This window comes from Carassius carassius, chromosome 7, assembly GCF_963082965.1.
Source record: "Carassius carassius chromosome 7, fCarCar2.1, whole genome shotgun sequence".
NCBI classification, from domain to species: Eukaryota; Metazoa; Chordata; class Actinopteri; order Cypriniformes; family Cyprinidae; genus Carassius; species Carassius carassius.
The window spans coordinates 1888528-1903163 of NC_081761.1; the positions used below are offsets into that span (position 1 = coordinate 1888528).

Sequence of the window (14636 nt, forward strand, 5' to 3'; positions counted from 1 at the left end):
TTTAAATAACAGAATTAGAATAGAGAGTGCTAAAGTTAGAGGGTCAAATAAAGATGGAAGAGTATGTGTGATGCGTTTTTAGCCGTTTCTTGAAGATGGTAATGAAGAATATAAAAGTCTGTAAAAGTGACTTTGTGTTTCTTTGGGATGAACAATCAAGCTACGTTCACTTGCAGAACACAAGCTTCTAGAGGGCACATAAGTCTGAAGTAATGAATTTAAGTAAAGGGGTGCAGAGCCAGTGATAGTTTTGTATGCTAACATCAATGCCTTGAATTTTATGCAAGCAGCTATTGGTAACCAGTGCAAATTGATAAACAGAGATAACTTAAATCAATACACAGGGATAAATGACCCCTGTAATTGAAAAAAAAATGCAAAAAAAAAAAAAAAAAAAAACCTTCCCTGAAAGTTTCTGTTGAGATGAACAAAGTGCAGATTGCGACCAGCGGCAAGCACTGTAGAGAAAATTTTGTTATAAGGAGGACACATTAATGCACTTTTATCCATATTTCTCAGAATCTCTTTTACAAACCCAAGACACAAACAGAAACTGCAAGCATCTTATTGGTCTTCATTATAACCAAGAAGCTCCCTACAGTACTGTTCAGTGAATGTCATTTATGTTGTGTGTACACTGTTACGAGAGGATTGCAATCAGAGGTATTTGAGAAATCAACAGATAGAGTGTGTCTGTGATTAAAACTGTGCTCAAAACTACAAAAACATGAAATAGGAGCTTTCGATGCTCGCCAGAGTGCAATCACAAACACACACTGGAGAGTTGCCAATATCATATTATTACGGTTTCAGCTTAGGACTCTTCTTCTTCTAAAGCTGCTGGACTGGAGTGTGAAACAAAAGACTGTCTGAGAAAAATAAATAAATAAAGTTTCTCTGAGCTATTGGATAGGCTGAGGAATTGAGATAAATTATAAAATTTACTTACAAAGCAATCTTTTGTGGTAGAAGTGATGGTTCTACCATACTTGTAACAAGAAGTAGAATTTACAGTTTTAGATATATGGAATTTACACAAGACTAGATAATCATCTAAGATAGCATCGCTTTGCTGCAGATTTTCAACACCATTTACATCGATTCCATGTGACGGTATTAAATCTAGAGTATGATTTCGACATTGAGTATGACCTCACATGTGTTGTATAACTCCAATAGAGTTCAGACTGTCTAGAAATGCTGATCCCAAAGTATCTTTTTCATTATCAACATGGATATTAAAATCCCCCAAAATTAAGACACTATCTGCAGCCAGCACTAACTGTGATAGAACATTTTTAATAAAGTCTGTATGGTTCCCTGGTGGCCTTTATACTGTAGTCAGTACAAACATCACAGGGTTTTATCATTAAACTTGTTCTAGATTCGGCCCGGGCCAATCCGAAGTAATGGACCAGATCCGGCCCACATTTAGGCCAAATGATCATAATCCACATTTTTTTTAAGTTCTTATACAACGCTCTTAGAAAACAAAAAGTTTAGTACTGATTTAGATAGTCAATTACTTTACTGAACACTAAAACAATATTCATATTAAAATGATTGAATTACTACAAAAAACAATGCAAAAAAATGTGCTACTGTGCATCTTTTCTTTCCTTCTGATAATTGTTGTACAAAAAAAGCTTATTTAAAATGTATTTAACACACTACCCCAAGTAGTACAAGTCTCTACTTCTAGGGCTTCTTGTACATAATATTCAATAAGCTTAAAGGGTTAGTTCAAAATTTTTTAATTCTGTCCTCAAAAGGGGGCTACAATGGTGTTTCATGTATTCAGAGTTGTTCACAGTGTTAAAGAGATGGAGAAGTATAAAAAAAAATGGACGGATGACATAGAATTTCTGTGCTGAAAATCTTACTTCCGGGTTGGTACAAGTTTCGTCTGTAATTTTTTCAATCGTGGATCTAATGACGTAGACGATAGTGGAGCTCCTTATATGAGCATTTCTCTTGGAAAATCACGCACACGTTGACAAGAGGAGAGCGAGACTGCGCACATCAACGTGCTTCATCTGGAAATCGTTGGCAGCGCTGAATAGGATTTGTTTGAAAATGTCTCCAAATAAGTGTGTTTTTGGATGTGAGGGAAAGTTTACCGTGTTCAGCTTCCCAAAGAACCCAGCGTTACACGAACAGTGGATGCAGTTTAATTTTCCGGGGGGCAACAATGGATTGTAACAAGTGTAGCACGCCTCCAGGAGCTCTGCTTTTTCCAGAGAGAATCGGAAAGCTGTATTTTTCTTTTATAAATATGATAAAACTAAAGACTTTTTGGAGATATGAAGGATGTATATAGGTTCTCAAGATTAACATGAGATTAGGGGAAACTGTGTATGTTATGTATCCTTTAATTACTCACCCTCATGTCTTTCCAAACCCATAAGCCCTTCATTCATCTTTGGAACACAAATTAAGATATTTTTGATTAATCCTGAGACCTCTCTGACCCTCCCACATACAGCAAAGTAATTACCATGATCAAGGTCCAGAAATGTGGCAAGGAGATCAGTAAAATAATCCATGTGACATCGGGGGTTTAACAATAATTTTATGAAGCTACGAGAATACTTTTTGTATGCAAAGAAAACAAAAATAACAAATTGTCTCCTCGATTTCACCGTAGTGCCATTTTGGAGAATATCCTCGCACTGAATGTAAACAGCGCATTCCATTCTGTGTCAGCTGCATCACGCAGGTACGCTGAAAGGTCAGAGAGGTCTTGGAATTCTTCAAAAATATCTTAATTTGTGTTCTGAAGATGAACAGAGGTCTTACAGGTTTAGAACGACATGAGTAATTAATGACAGCATTTTCATTTTTGAGTTTAAACCAGTGCTACACAATACGAATGAGAATAATCTGAATAATTACCACAGGGAAATGTTTATATCATAGAGAACATTCTCATAAATGTGTGTCACCATTGTGTGCATGAGTTTGTTCTAGTTGTAATAGAGTCCTCTGCAAAAATTTAATTTTTGGGGTAAATGTGAGGCCTCCATCTGACTCCACAGTTTACAGACAATTCCCTCCCTCCCCTCAAAAAACATTAAATGTGGACAAAAATGTTATTGCCATATACTCACATGCATGCATACATACTGTACACACTCAAACATATTGTATATACACACACATACGTTTAAAAGTTTACATACACCTCGCTACAAAAATGTTACAAATTTTAATAAAAGAGGCATCATACAAAATGCAGCTATTTGTTTATTTAGTACTGTACTGAATCAGATATTTCACATAAAAGAAATTGTCCTCAACAGAAAATAAAAGTTGACTTTATAAAAATGACCCTGTTCAGTAGTTTACATAGACTTGGTTCTTGATATTGTATTGTTAGCTGAATGATCCATAGCTTGTTTTTTTTTTTTTTTTTTTTTTTTTTTTTTTTTTTTTTTTTTTAGTGATACTGCCTGCTGTTCTTTAGAAAGATCCCTTAGGTCCCTCAAATTCTGTGTTTTTTTTCAGCATTTCTGTGTATTTGAACTCTTTCCAACAATGGCTGTATGATTTGGAGATCCATCTTTTCACACTGAATACAACTGAGGGGCTAATATGCAACTATTACAGAAGGTTCAAATATTCACTGATGCTCCAGAAGGAAACAATGCATTATGAGGGTGAAAACTTTTTGAGTTTGAAGATCAGCGTAAACTGAACTTATTTTGTCTTGAAACATGCAAGTATCACTTGTAGCTTCTGAAGGGAAGTACTAAATGAAACATATATTTAGGCAAAATTAGATAAATGTAAACATCTTCATTCTGTTCAAAAGTTTTCACCCCCCTTTAATGCATTGTGTTTCCTTCTAGAGCAAAAGTGAGCACTTTTCACTTACAGTTCATATTGATTATATAATTATAAGATATATGATTGTAAACTAAATTAATAGTAATTGATGTGGTTAGGAATTGGTAAAAGTGCTTAACAGATTATGATCAGAATGTTGACTCGCCTAATAACTATGCACGCACTATGTATGCTTTTCCACATTATAAATGTTATCCATGTTCAGCATTTTTGATTTTCCTGTAATCGAGTCATTTTGTCCTGCTTTGCTTGTCAAGTCAAGTCAAGTCACCTTTATTTATATAGCGCTTTAAACAAAATACATTGCGTCAAAGCAACTGGACAACATTCATTATGAAAACAGTGTGTCAATAATGCAAAATGATAAAAGCAGTTAGTTCATCATTGAATTCAGTGATGTTAAATAGTGTCTGTGCATTTATTTGCAATCAAGTCAACGATATCGCTGTAGATGAAGTGACCCCAACTAAGCAAGCCAGAGGCGACAGCGGCAAGGAACCAAAACTCCATCGGTGACAGAATGGAGAAAAAAAACCTTGGGAGAAACCAGGCTCAGTTGGGGGGCCAGTTCTCCTCTGACCAGACGAAACCAGTAGTTCAATTCCAGGCTGCAGCAAAGTCAGATTGTGCAGAAGAATCATCTGTTTCCTGTGGTCTTATCCTGGTGGTCCTCTGAGACAAGGTCTTTACAGGGGATCTGTATCTGGGGCTCTAGTTGTCCTGGTCTCTGCTGTCTTTCAGGGCAGTAGAGGTCCTTTCTAGGTGCTGATCCACCATCTGGTCTGGATAGGTACTGGATCGGGTGACTGCAGTGACCCTCTGATCTGGACACAGACTGGATCCGGTGGCTACGGTGACCTCGGAATAAGAGAGAAACAGACAAATATTAGCGTAGATTCCATTCTTCTTATGATGTAGCAAGTACATAGGGTGTTATGGGAAGTATTTCCGGTTCCGGTTTACCTAATTAATGCAGCCTAAAAATTAAAAAAATAAAAATAACGGATTTGGATATTAAAAGCATATTTGTATGTTATGTGTAAGCCAGGTTAAAGAGATGGGTCTTTAATCTAGATTTAAACTGCAAGAGTGTGTCTGCCTCCCGAGCCATGTTAGGTAGGTTATTCCAGAGTTTAGGCGCCAAATAGGAAAAGGATCTGCCGCCCGCAGTTGATTTTGATATTCTAGGTATTATCTAGGAGTTTTGAGAACGTAGCGGACGTAGAGGATTATAATGTAAAAGGAGCTCATTCAAATACTGAGGTGCTAAACCATTCAGGGCTTTATAAGTAATAAGCAATATTTTTAAAATCTATAGGATGTTTGATAGGGAGCCAGTGCAGTGTTGACAGGACCGGGCTAATATGGTCATTCTTCCTGGTTCTAGTAAGATCTCTTGCTGCTGCATTTTGGACTAGCTGTAGTTTGTTTACTAAGCGTGCAGAACAACTACCCAATAAAGAATTACAATAATCTAACCTTGAGGTCATAAATGCATGGATTAACATTTCTGCATTTGACATTGAGAGCATAGGCCGTAATTTAGATATATTTTTGAGATGGAAAAATGCAGTTTTACAAATGCTAGAAACGTGGCTTTCTAAGGAAAGATTGTGATCAAATAGCACACCTAGGTTCCTAACTGATGACGAAGAATTGACAGAGCAACCATCAAGTCTTAGACAGTGTTCTAGGTTATTACAAGCAGAGTTTTTAGGTCCTATAATTAACACCTCTGTTTTTTTCAGAATTTAGCAGTAAGAAATTACTCGTCATCCAGTTTTTTATATCGACTATGCATGTCATTAGTTTTTCAAATTTGTGTGTTTCACCGGGCCGCGAAGAAATATAGATCTGAGTATCATCAGCATAACAGTGAAAGCTAACACCATGTTTCCTGATGATATCCTAAGGGTAACATATAAAGCGTAAAGAGTAGCGGCCCTAGTACTGAGCCTTGAGGTACTCCATACTGCACTTGTGAGCGATATGATACATCTTCATTCACTGCTACGAACTGATGGCGGTCATATAAGTACAATTTAAACCATGCTATTGCTAATGCACTTCCATTAATGCCAACAAGGTGTTCAAGTCTATGCAAAAGAATGTTGTGGTCAATTGTGTCAAATGCAGCACTAAGATCCAATAAACCTAATAGAGAGATAAAGCTTGTAACAGAGATAATGTTCATTCTGCTTACTGCCCATAGGTGTGAAGTATAATAACTGATATTACAGAGAAGAAAAGCAAGGAGAAAGGTGCCACCTGTATTACAAAACAAAAAATACACAACTAATTGCATATTACACAGATATGTTATGAATGCGTTTGTTTAATTTAGTATTAGAAGTAAGGAAGGCTTACACATAAGAGTCTCAGTCTAAGTTTATTAACATGCTCTACTGTGGTTTTACGGTAAGTAAGATTTTCAACATTTTTTCGCTAGCGGCAGAGCCCGATGTTCAATCTGTTGGCCTAATTCCTGCCGTGGACACGTTTCAGGATTATACACAACGAGACGCAACGGCTCTTACGCATACACTTCCCCTGTGCACGAACGGCACGAGTTTTTCGTGCCCGGACATTTTAACGTCTATGACAGCGTTGCAGGAAGCGGAAATTTTGAGACTGCTAGTATGGTTTCGGGCCGTGTGGGAATGCTTGCCCGACATTTCTCAATGGGTGTTACGCACAATTTGTCACGGATAGACCATTCAGTTTCAATAAGGCCCGCCTCCTTTCCGCAGAATTCTTTCCACGGTGGCGAAACCGATGGAAATAGTGGTGCTGCGACAGGAGATGTCAACTCTGCTGAGCAAAGGGGCTATAGAGGAAGTACACCCCTCTCAGATGGAGGCAGGGTTTTTACAGCCGTTATTTTGTGGTAAAAAAAAAAAAAAAAGACGGCGGATTACAACCCATTCTGGATTTACACCGTCTGAATCTTGCACTCAGGCCGAGCAAATTCAAGATGTTGATGGTAAAGTCTATTTGTCTCAGATTCAACCAAACGATTGGTTTGTCACGATCGATCTGAAGGATGCATATTTTCATATTCAGATCATCAAGAGACTCAGGAAGTTCCTCAGATTCGCTTTAGAGGGCAAAGCGTATCAGTACTTTCTCAAAGTGCATGGATGGAGCTCTGGCCCCGTTGCGGCTCCAGGGCGTTCGTGTTTGAACTATTTAGGCGATTGGCTGGTGTTAGCACAATCGCAGACTCAAGCACACTCTCATTGGGATCTTGTGCTGAATCATTTAACAGCCTGGGTTTACGCATGAAATTCAAGAGAAGTGTTTTAATCCCCTCTCAACGGATAACCTTCTGGGATTAGAGTTGGACTCTCGCGCGATGACAGCGAAGCTTTCTCTCCCGCGCGCTCAGTCGATTGCATCGTGCGTGCGGCGCTTCAAAGCGGGTCGCACAGTGACAGCAAGATTGTGCCTCAGACTTAGGTCTTATGGCAGCGGCATTCCCTGTTATTCATCTGGGATTACTTCACAGGCGCCCTTTTCAGTGGTGGACGAAAAGGCGGAATGTTTCACCCCGTTGACTTCCGCATCGGACGATTCCGGTGACACGGCGGTGTGTGATGTCGTTAAAACTATGAATGTCAACCGAATTCTCCTGACCTGGGTTCGGCTGGGATTTGTGCTTTCCGAGAGACTGTCACGACGGATGCGTCTTTGACCGGTTGGGGAGCTGTTTGTCAAGGGCGCCCAGCCCACAGAGTGTGGACAGCGGCGCAACGCAGTTGGCACATAAACAGGTTGTAATTACTGGCGGTTTTTTCTGGCTCTCCAGTATTTCTCGAATCTGCTGATCGGCCGTCATGTACTGCTCAGATCGGACAACACAGCGGTTGTGTCATATCTGAATCATCAGGGAGGATTACGCTCTCGCCCCCTGTGCAGGCTGGCGAGACATGTTCTTTTTGGTTTCAGAACAAATTTCTATCGATCCGAGCTGTTCATGTCCCCGGACGTTGAACTTCAGAGCAGATTTGCTATCCAGGCAGACTCTGGAGCAAGCGGAATGGAGATTGCACCCCCAAACAGTGAATCTCCTATGGCAGATTTTCGGAGAAGCAAAAGTGGATTTATTCGCGTCGAACACGACTACGCATTGCCCGCTTTGGTTCTCCCTATGCCCTCCAGCACCCCTGAGCTTGGATGCATTAGCCCACAACTGGCCCAGGACCAGTTTGTATGCGTATTCCCCAATCCGTCTGATTTCGGCGGTATTATGCAGAATACGGCTGGACAGAGTGAAACAGCTGCTGGTGGCTCCGCGGTGGCACACACAGCCGTGGTTTGCGGATCTGATCAATCTGTTAGCGGGCTCTCCATGGGAGATTCTCCTCAGACAGGATTTATTATCACAAGCACAGGGACTGATTTGGCACCCGAGGCCAGATCTATGGAATCTGTGGGCGAGGCCTCTGAGCGGAGTGAGTTAATATATCCCGGTCTTTCTGCTGAAACTACCGAGACTATGCTGAATTCTAGAGCAGCTTCTACGAGTCAGTACTGGAGATCCTAAAGGGACCGTTTTTCGGATGGAGTGACACCAGCTACCCTAAAGGTTTACGTGGCAGCCATTTCAGCTTACCACGAGTATATAGATGGTGCCTCAGTGGCCCGTCATCCACTGGTTTCTCGTTTCATACAGGGTGCGCGACGGCTGAGGCCTTTCCGCCCCGTGCGAGTTCCTTCATGGGATTTATCCATTGTGTTGCATGGTTTATCAGGGCATCCGTTTGAGCCCTTGGAAACTGTACCGGATAAAATCCTGACTTTGAAGACACTTCTTCTTATGGCTTTATCCTCTCTCAAGAGAGTTGGGGATTTACAGGCTCTTTCTGTCTCACCCTTGTGCATGGAGTTTGCACCGGGCCCTGTGAAAGTGTTGTTGCGACCAAGGCCTTATTATGTCCCTAAGGTCGCATCTAATCCCTTTTGCTTTCAGCAGGTGGTCCTGGAGGCTTTATCCCCTGCTGTGGTGGAGTCTGGAGATCTAAGTCTTTGCCCTGTGAGAGCTTAGAGACTTATGTGGATCGTACTGCCCCATGGTTGAGTCTGACCAGCTGTTTGTCTGTTTTGGGCAAAGGAATAAAGGCCATGCGGTTACAAAACAGCGCATGTCCCATTGGCTGGTGGAGGCAATATCTTTAGCCTATGAGGGGCACGGGCTCGCTTTGCCCTTAGGAGTTAAAGCTCATTCCACGAGAGCAGTGGCTTCTTCTCAAGCTTTTCTCAGTGGATCTTCTATTGATGATATCTGTGCTGCGGCAGGATGGTCCTCACCGAGCACTTTTATCAAGGCTTACAGTCTGGACGTGAGGATGGCTCCTGGCTCCCGGGTTCTCTCCGCTTGAGCAGATGCTTCCTTGGATCCCAGCTATCAGGTACCCACCCAGCTATAGCGTTCCCAAACGTGGTGACGTCACCGCAGCATCGAAGTGACCTATGAAAGGGAACATCTCGGTTACGTATGTAACCATGGTTCCCTGAATAGGGAACGAGATGCTGCGGTCCTGGCCGTGCCATACCTTGATAGCATTCTTCTTCTTCAGTCATGAAATCTGAGTGAAATGGCGCGCGGCAACAGGCATATATGCGTACGCATGCGTGGGGCGCTATTTGGCCAATAGGATTGGCGGGATGGTATAGGGCTTCAGACATTCGTCACACCGAAGGTGTTCCCATACGTGGTGACGTCACCACAGCATCTCGTTCCCTATTCAGGGAACCATGGTTACATACGTAACGAAGTGTTCATTCTTTTTTTTCTGAGGAAATCCATTTCTCAAATCCTCAACCACATGACATCTTTTTGGGGTGAATTATGTCTTATTCCTCTCATCGCGAAGCAAACAGTAAAATAAAAACTTGAAGAACAGTCTGGCTGCTTTTTCTTCTGTGTGGGCGTATTCAAGCCGCGCGCTTCAGTTTGAATCTGAATAGCGCTTCAGCGCGGGGGCGTGGTCACATTAGATATAATGAAGGGAGACATGAAAAACAGACATCGCGTTGTTTTCATATGGATTACTTTATCACAGAATATCTGTTTTCGGCGGCACTTGTTTAGTTTAAAAGTAGACATGTCAAGCTTTCTATAGATATCTCTCTCATGTCTCTTCGTTGAGTATTCACGGAGTTACAGTTCATTTTAATGACGTGTTTGTAAATGAAGATCAGCGCAGACTGAGTGCACAAAGTTTTGTTGTTATTATGTCTGTATCCAAAGAAAAGTAGACCCTTTACAGATTCGATTGATGTATTGCTCTTATCTGTACGATTAAAACTGAAAGTGTAATTTAAGTTATTTTCGGGGTTATCAGGAGAAAATGACTCAAAACGCGTATCCGCGTTAATCGACTTCAGAGGACTGACTTGAGATGAAAAATAGTTTGTGCCAAAATGACACACAGACTTATTATAGCATTGATATAGGACTATGACTCATAACAAGTATGTTAATGATGCTGAGTGTGAAGTTATTTTAAGGAGTATTTCTTCAGAAAGCTGCAAGCCACAATCGGCCCTAACAAACTTTAGTTAATGAGTTAATGAACAGCGCTCTCTTCCACCCTCAATAACCATGGCTGAAGTGCCCTTGAGCAAGGCACTGAACCCCCAGTTGCTCCCCGGGCGCTGGATATATAGCTGCACACTGCTCCGGGTGTGTGTTCACGGTGTGTTTACTTCTCACTGCTGTGTGTGTGCACTTTGATGTGTTAAATGCAGAGCACCAATTCCGTCCCGGCTCTCAGGTGGAACCTAAAATTTAAACAGATTGTTATAAAGTGCGGCTTGACAATTTCTAAATGAATTTACTTAATTAACATGGAGCATACCATTAACAGAAATAAAAACATCTTCTGGCAAAGATTGTATATATATATCCAGTCCAATACAATCCATTCTTTATTAATCCAACACAGGGGTAAATACAACATGGAGAACAGGAGAAAGACAAACGTATTTGACTTGTCCAATCCCGACAAATATATTCAAAACCATGATATGCAACCATTGAAATGTTTGATGTGTGTGTGTGTTTTTAAATAGAAATGAGTGTTTTCATTCAGCATACAGGCGTTACATTGATAGAAGTAAAACATTTATATATATATATATATATTGTGACACGTGTCCCGATGCCTCATCAGCGTCGCCCTGGAAACACACGAGGAGCACCTGGAAACCTCATCACCGGCCGATCGGTCACGGCTGCCGACAATCAAGTGGCGGCTACATAAGCCGCCGCCACTGATACACAAGTGAGTGATCACTCCAGAAGACTGGATGCTAACGCTGTTCTCCGTGTTCCCTTACAGAAAGCTCGTGACCGATCAGCTCCCCCACGCACGGACACGCCGCACCCGGGATACCACCACGACCAGCGCACCAGCACCTCCCACCGCTAGCCAGGTGTCGGAGCGTGTGGTCGTTGACTGGTTCTTGCGCGCACTACCCCGGCCCCATCGTCAAGCGACAGGAATGCTGAATCCCACGCCGGAGGGCGCCTCGTGACCAGTGAGCAGGCCGGCGGCTCCCACCCCCCAGGATGAGCCCATGCCCACTGAACCACCCCGCCCTTCCATGCGGACGTGGCTGGCAGACTGCATCGTCCACCACGCCCCACTCCGCCGAAGACCCCTCCGGAAGAAGGGGGACCGATGTCGTCCCGTGCTGCTGGCATCCGACAGCGCTAGAGAGGGTGAGTCCCCAAGTGTCCTTGCTATATCTTGATGTCTTCCAGCAGGTGTCAGGAGAGGGCGACTTCAGCAAGGCCCAGCACGAGGACGACCGGTTGAAGCACTGTTGGGCCCAGGTCCGGGTCATCGAGGGGAAGGAGGTCCGGCCAGGGCCCCACCCGGTCCCACACTTCATCGTCAGGAAAGGCCTGCTCTATTGTGTCGCATCGCGAAGAGGGGAGGAAAAAACCTTGCTGGTAGTGCCTCGGACGAAGACGGATGGAGCTGGCCCACTCACATCCCATGGCACGAGCACATCCTGGTGATTGTCGACTACACCACCCGGTACCCGGAGGCTATCCCCCTACAGAAGGCCACCGCCAAGGCCATTGCCCAGGAGCTGTTCCTCCTCTGTAGCCGAGTCGGCATCCCCGCTGAGATTCTGACCGACCAGGGGACCCCCTTCATGTCCCGGCTGATGGCGGACCTTTGTCGGCTCCTCAAGGTAAAGCAGCTCCGGACCACGGTCTACCACCCTCAGACGGACGGCTTAGTCGAACGGTTTAATCAGACCCTCAAACAAATGCTGAGACGTGTGGCCGCTGAAGATAGACGGGATTGGAACCAAATGCTGCCCTACGTCCTCTTCGGCATCCGAGAGGTCCCGCAGGCGTCCACTGGTTTCACCCACTTCGAGCTCCTGTTTGGGCGGCAGCCCCTGGGCCTCTTGGATGTCGCAAGAGGGGCGTGGGAGCAGCAGCCAGCCGGCCACCGGTCGTCGATCGAGCTTGTCCGTCTGATGCGGGAGAGGGTCGACAGAGTGATGCCCTTGGTCCGGGAACACCTCAGTCAAGCGCAGCGAGCCCAACAACGCCACTACGATCGGACGGCGCAGCCACGGGAGTTCCGGCCGGGAGACCACGTCCTGGTCCTGGTCCCCAACGCGGCTTGCAAGTTCTTGGCCACCTGGCAGGGGCCGTATACCGTGACCGAGAAGGTGGGCCCGGTCACCTACAGGGTGCGTCAGCCCGGGCGAAGATGGGAAAGCCAGTTGTACCATATCAACCTGTTAAAAAAGTGGATTGGAACCCGGACCCAGCTCTCCGCCTTTGCCACCTCCTCTCCCGTGGTTGTGGACATGGAGCCCCACCTGTCAGCTGCCCAGAAGACTGAGCTCATCGTGAGGCAGCGGCCCTATCGTGTCCCGGAGGCTCGGCGACACGCCATCGAGAAGGAAGTTAAGGAGATGCTGAGGTTAGGGGTGATCGAACCATCCCAGAGCCCCTGGTCCAGCCCCATCATCCTGGTCCCGAGGCCCGATGGCACCCTCCGGTTCTGTAAATGACTACCGTCGCCTAAACAAGATCTCGGAATTCGACGGCTATCCAATGCCCAGAGTGGACGAACTCCTCGACCGACTCGGGAAGGCCCGGTATATCTCCACCCTCGACCTGACAAAGGGGTACTGGCAAGTCGGACTCAAAGAGGAGGCCAAGCCCAAGACCACCTTCTCCACTCCAAGTGGCCACTGGCAATACCGGACCCTACCGTTCGGCCTGCATGGGGCGCCGGCAACCTGCCAGCGCATGAGGGACATCCTCCTGCGGCCCCATCAAGCCTACGCGGCCGCCTACCTGGACGATGTCGTCGTCCACTCCGAGCGGTGGGAGGACCACATAGAGCGGCTCCGGAGGGTGTTAGGAGAACTGCGGAGGGATGGACTTACGGCTAACCCCCAGAAGTGCCACCTCGCCCGTACCGAGGCCAAGTATCTGGGGTTCCAGGTGGGCCGCGGCCTGATTAAACCCCAGCAGAAGAAGGTAACAGCTATCCTCTCCGCGCCACGTCCCAGCTCCAAGACACAGGTACCCGGGCGAAAGACACCAACGCCCGTGTAACGCGGTGGTTCCTATCGCTCCAGGACTTCCACTTCAGCATACAACACCAAGTCGGGACGGCCAACGCCAATGCCGACGGACTCTCCAGGATTTGGTCAGCTTTTGCAAGTCTGTCAGGGCGCACTCCCCACCCACCCCCAATTTCCCCGTTGTACAAGAGGACCAGGACAATGCTTAGGGGGAGGGGAGTGTGACGCGTGTCCCGATGCCTCATCAGCATCGCCCTGGAAACACACGAGGAGCACCTGGAAACCTCATCACCAGCCAATCGGTCACGGCTGCCGACAATCAAGTGGCGGCTACATAAGCCGCCGCCACTGATACACAAGTGAGTGATCACTCCAGAAGACTGGATGCTAACGCTGTTCTCCGTGTTCCCTTACAGAAAGCTTGTGACCGATCAGCACCCCCAAACACGGACATGCCGCAACCGGGATACCACCACGACCAGCACACCAGCACTTCCCAATTCCGACCACTGAACAAAATTGCTGAACGTTTACAGGAATAAATTAAGGTTTTTGAAAAAAACTTTTTCTCTAAATAGTGGACTTCAGTGTTCAGTGTTCATATTTTATATATAAAAAAATAAAATACTTTTTAATCTCAAATGCTTGTCTTGTGTAGCTCTGAAATTTGATACCAGAAACGCAGTAACTGTAAGAGTAAATAATAATTAGTTAGTTAGTTCAGGCAGGCCACATTAGTCACGCTTGCATCAGCCGACTATCAGCTGTTTCTGACGTGTACCAATCCAGTGTTGACAACCATCACATGTGGCCTATTTAAATTCCCATTCTTCTGCGTCTCTTCCATCACATCACTGATGGCAGTTAACTCCGTCCACTAACTCCAACTCCACCAACTGAACCTGTAATCCGATCTAACTTTGTTCTTTCTTTACAGTCACTTCATTTGAAGCAGTCTGTATCACCTTTCGTTTACAACTCATGTAATTGTGAATTGTAATTATGTATTCATAAAACGGTTCTGTTCTGTACCCCAGGGGGGTTTGTCTTGCCGCTCGCCCCGCTCTGTACAAGCATGGCTGCATTGACAGGCGTGTAGAGTGTTGCCCAGAACATTACCACACCGCCAACACTAACCGTATGCAATATAATTGTCATAAATATACTTGACGGAAGTAGTCCTGATTGAAGTATGCTTTTAGTTTACTTTTATG

The 14636-nt window shown here is 44.8% G+C and overlaps 1 protein-coding gene across 4 annotated transcripts in view; it reads left to right on the plus strand.

Annotated features, from left to right (window-relative positions):
• LOC132143354 (T-lymphocyte surface antigen Ly-9-like) overlaps positions 1 to 14636 on the plus strand; it is a 105511-nt gene that overhangs the window by 64211 nt on the left and 26664 nt on the right. The gene's annotated exons all lie outside the window — the stretch shown is intronic.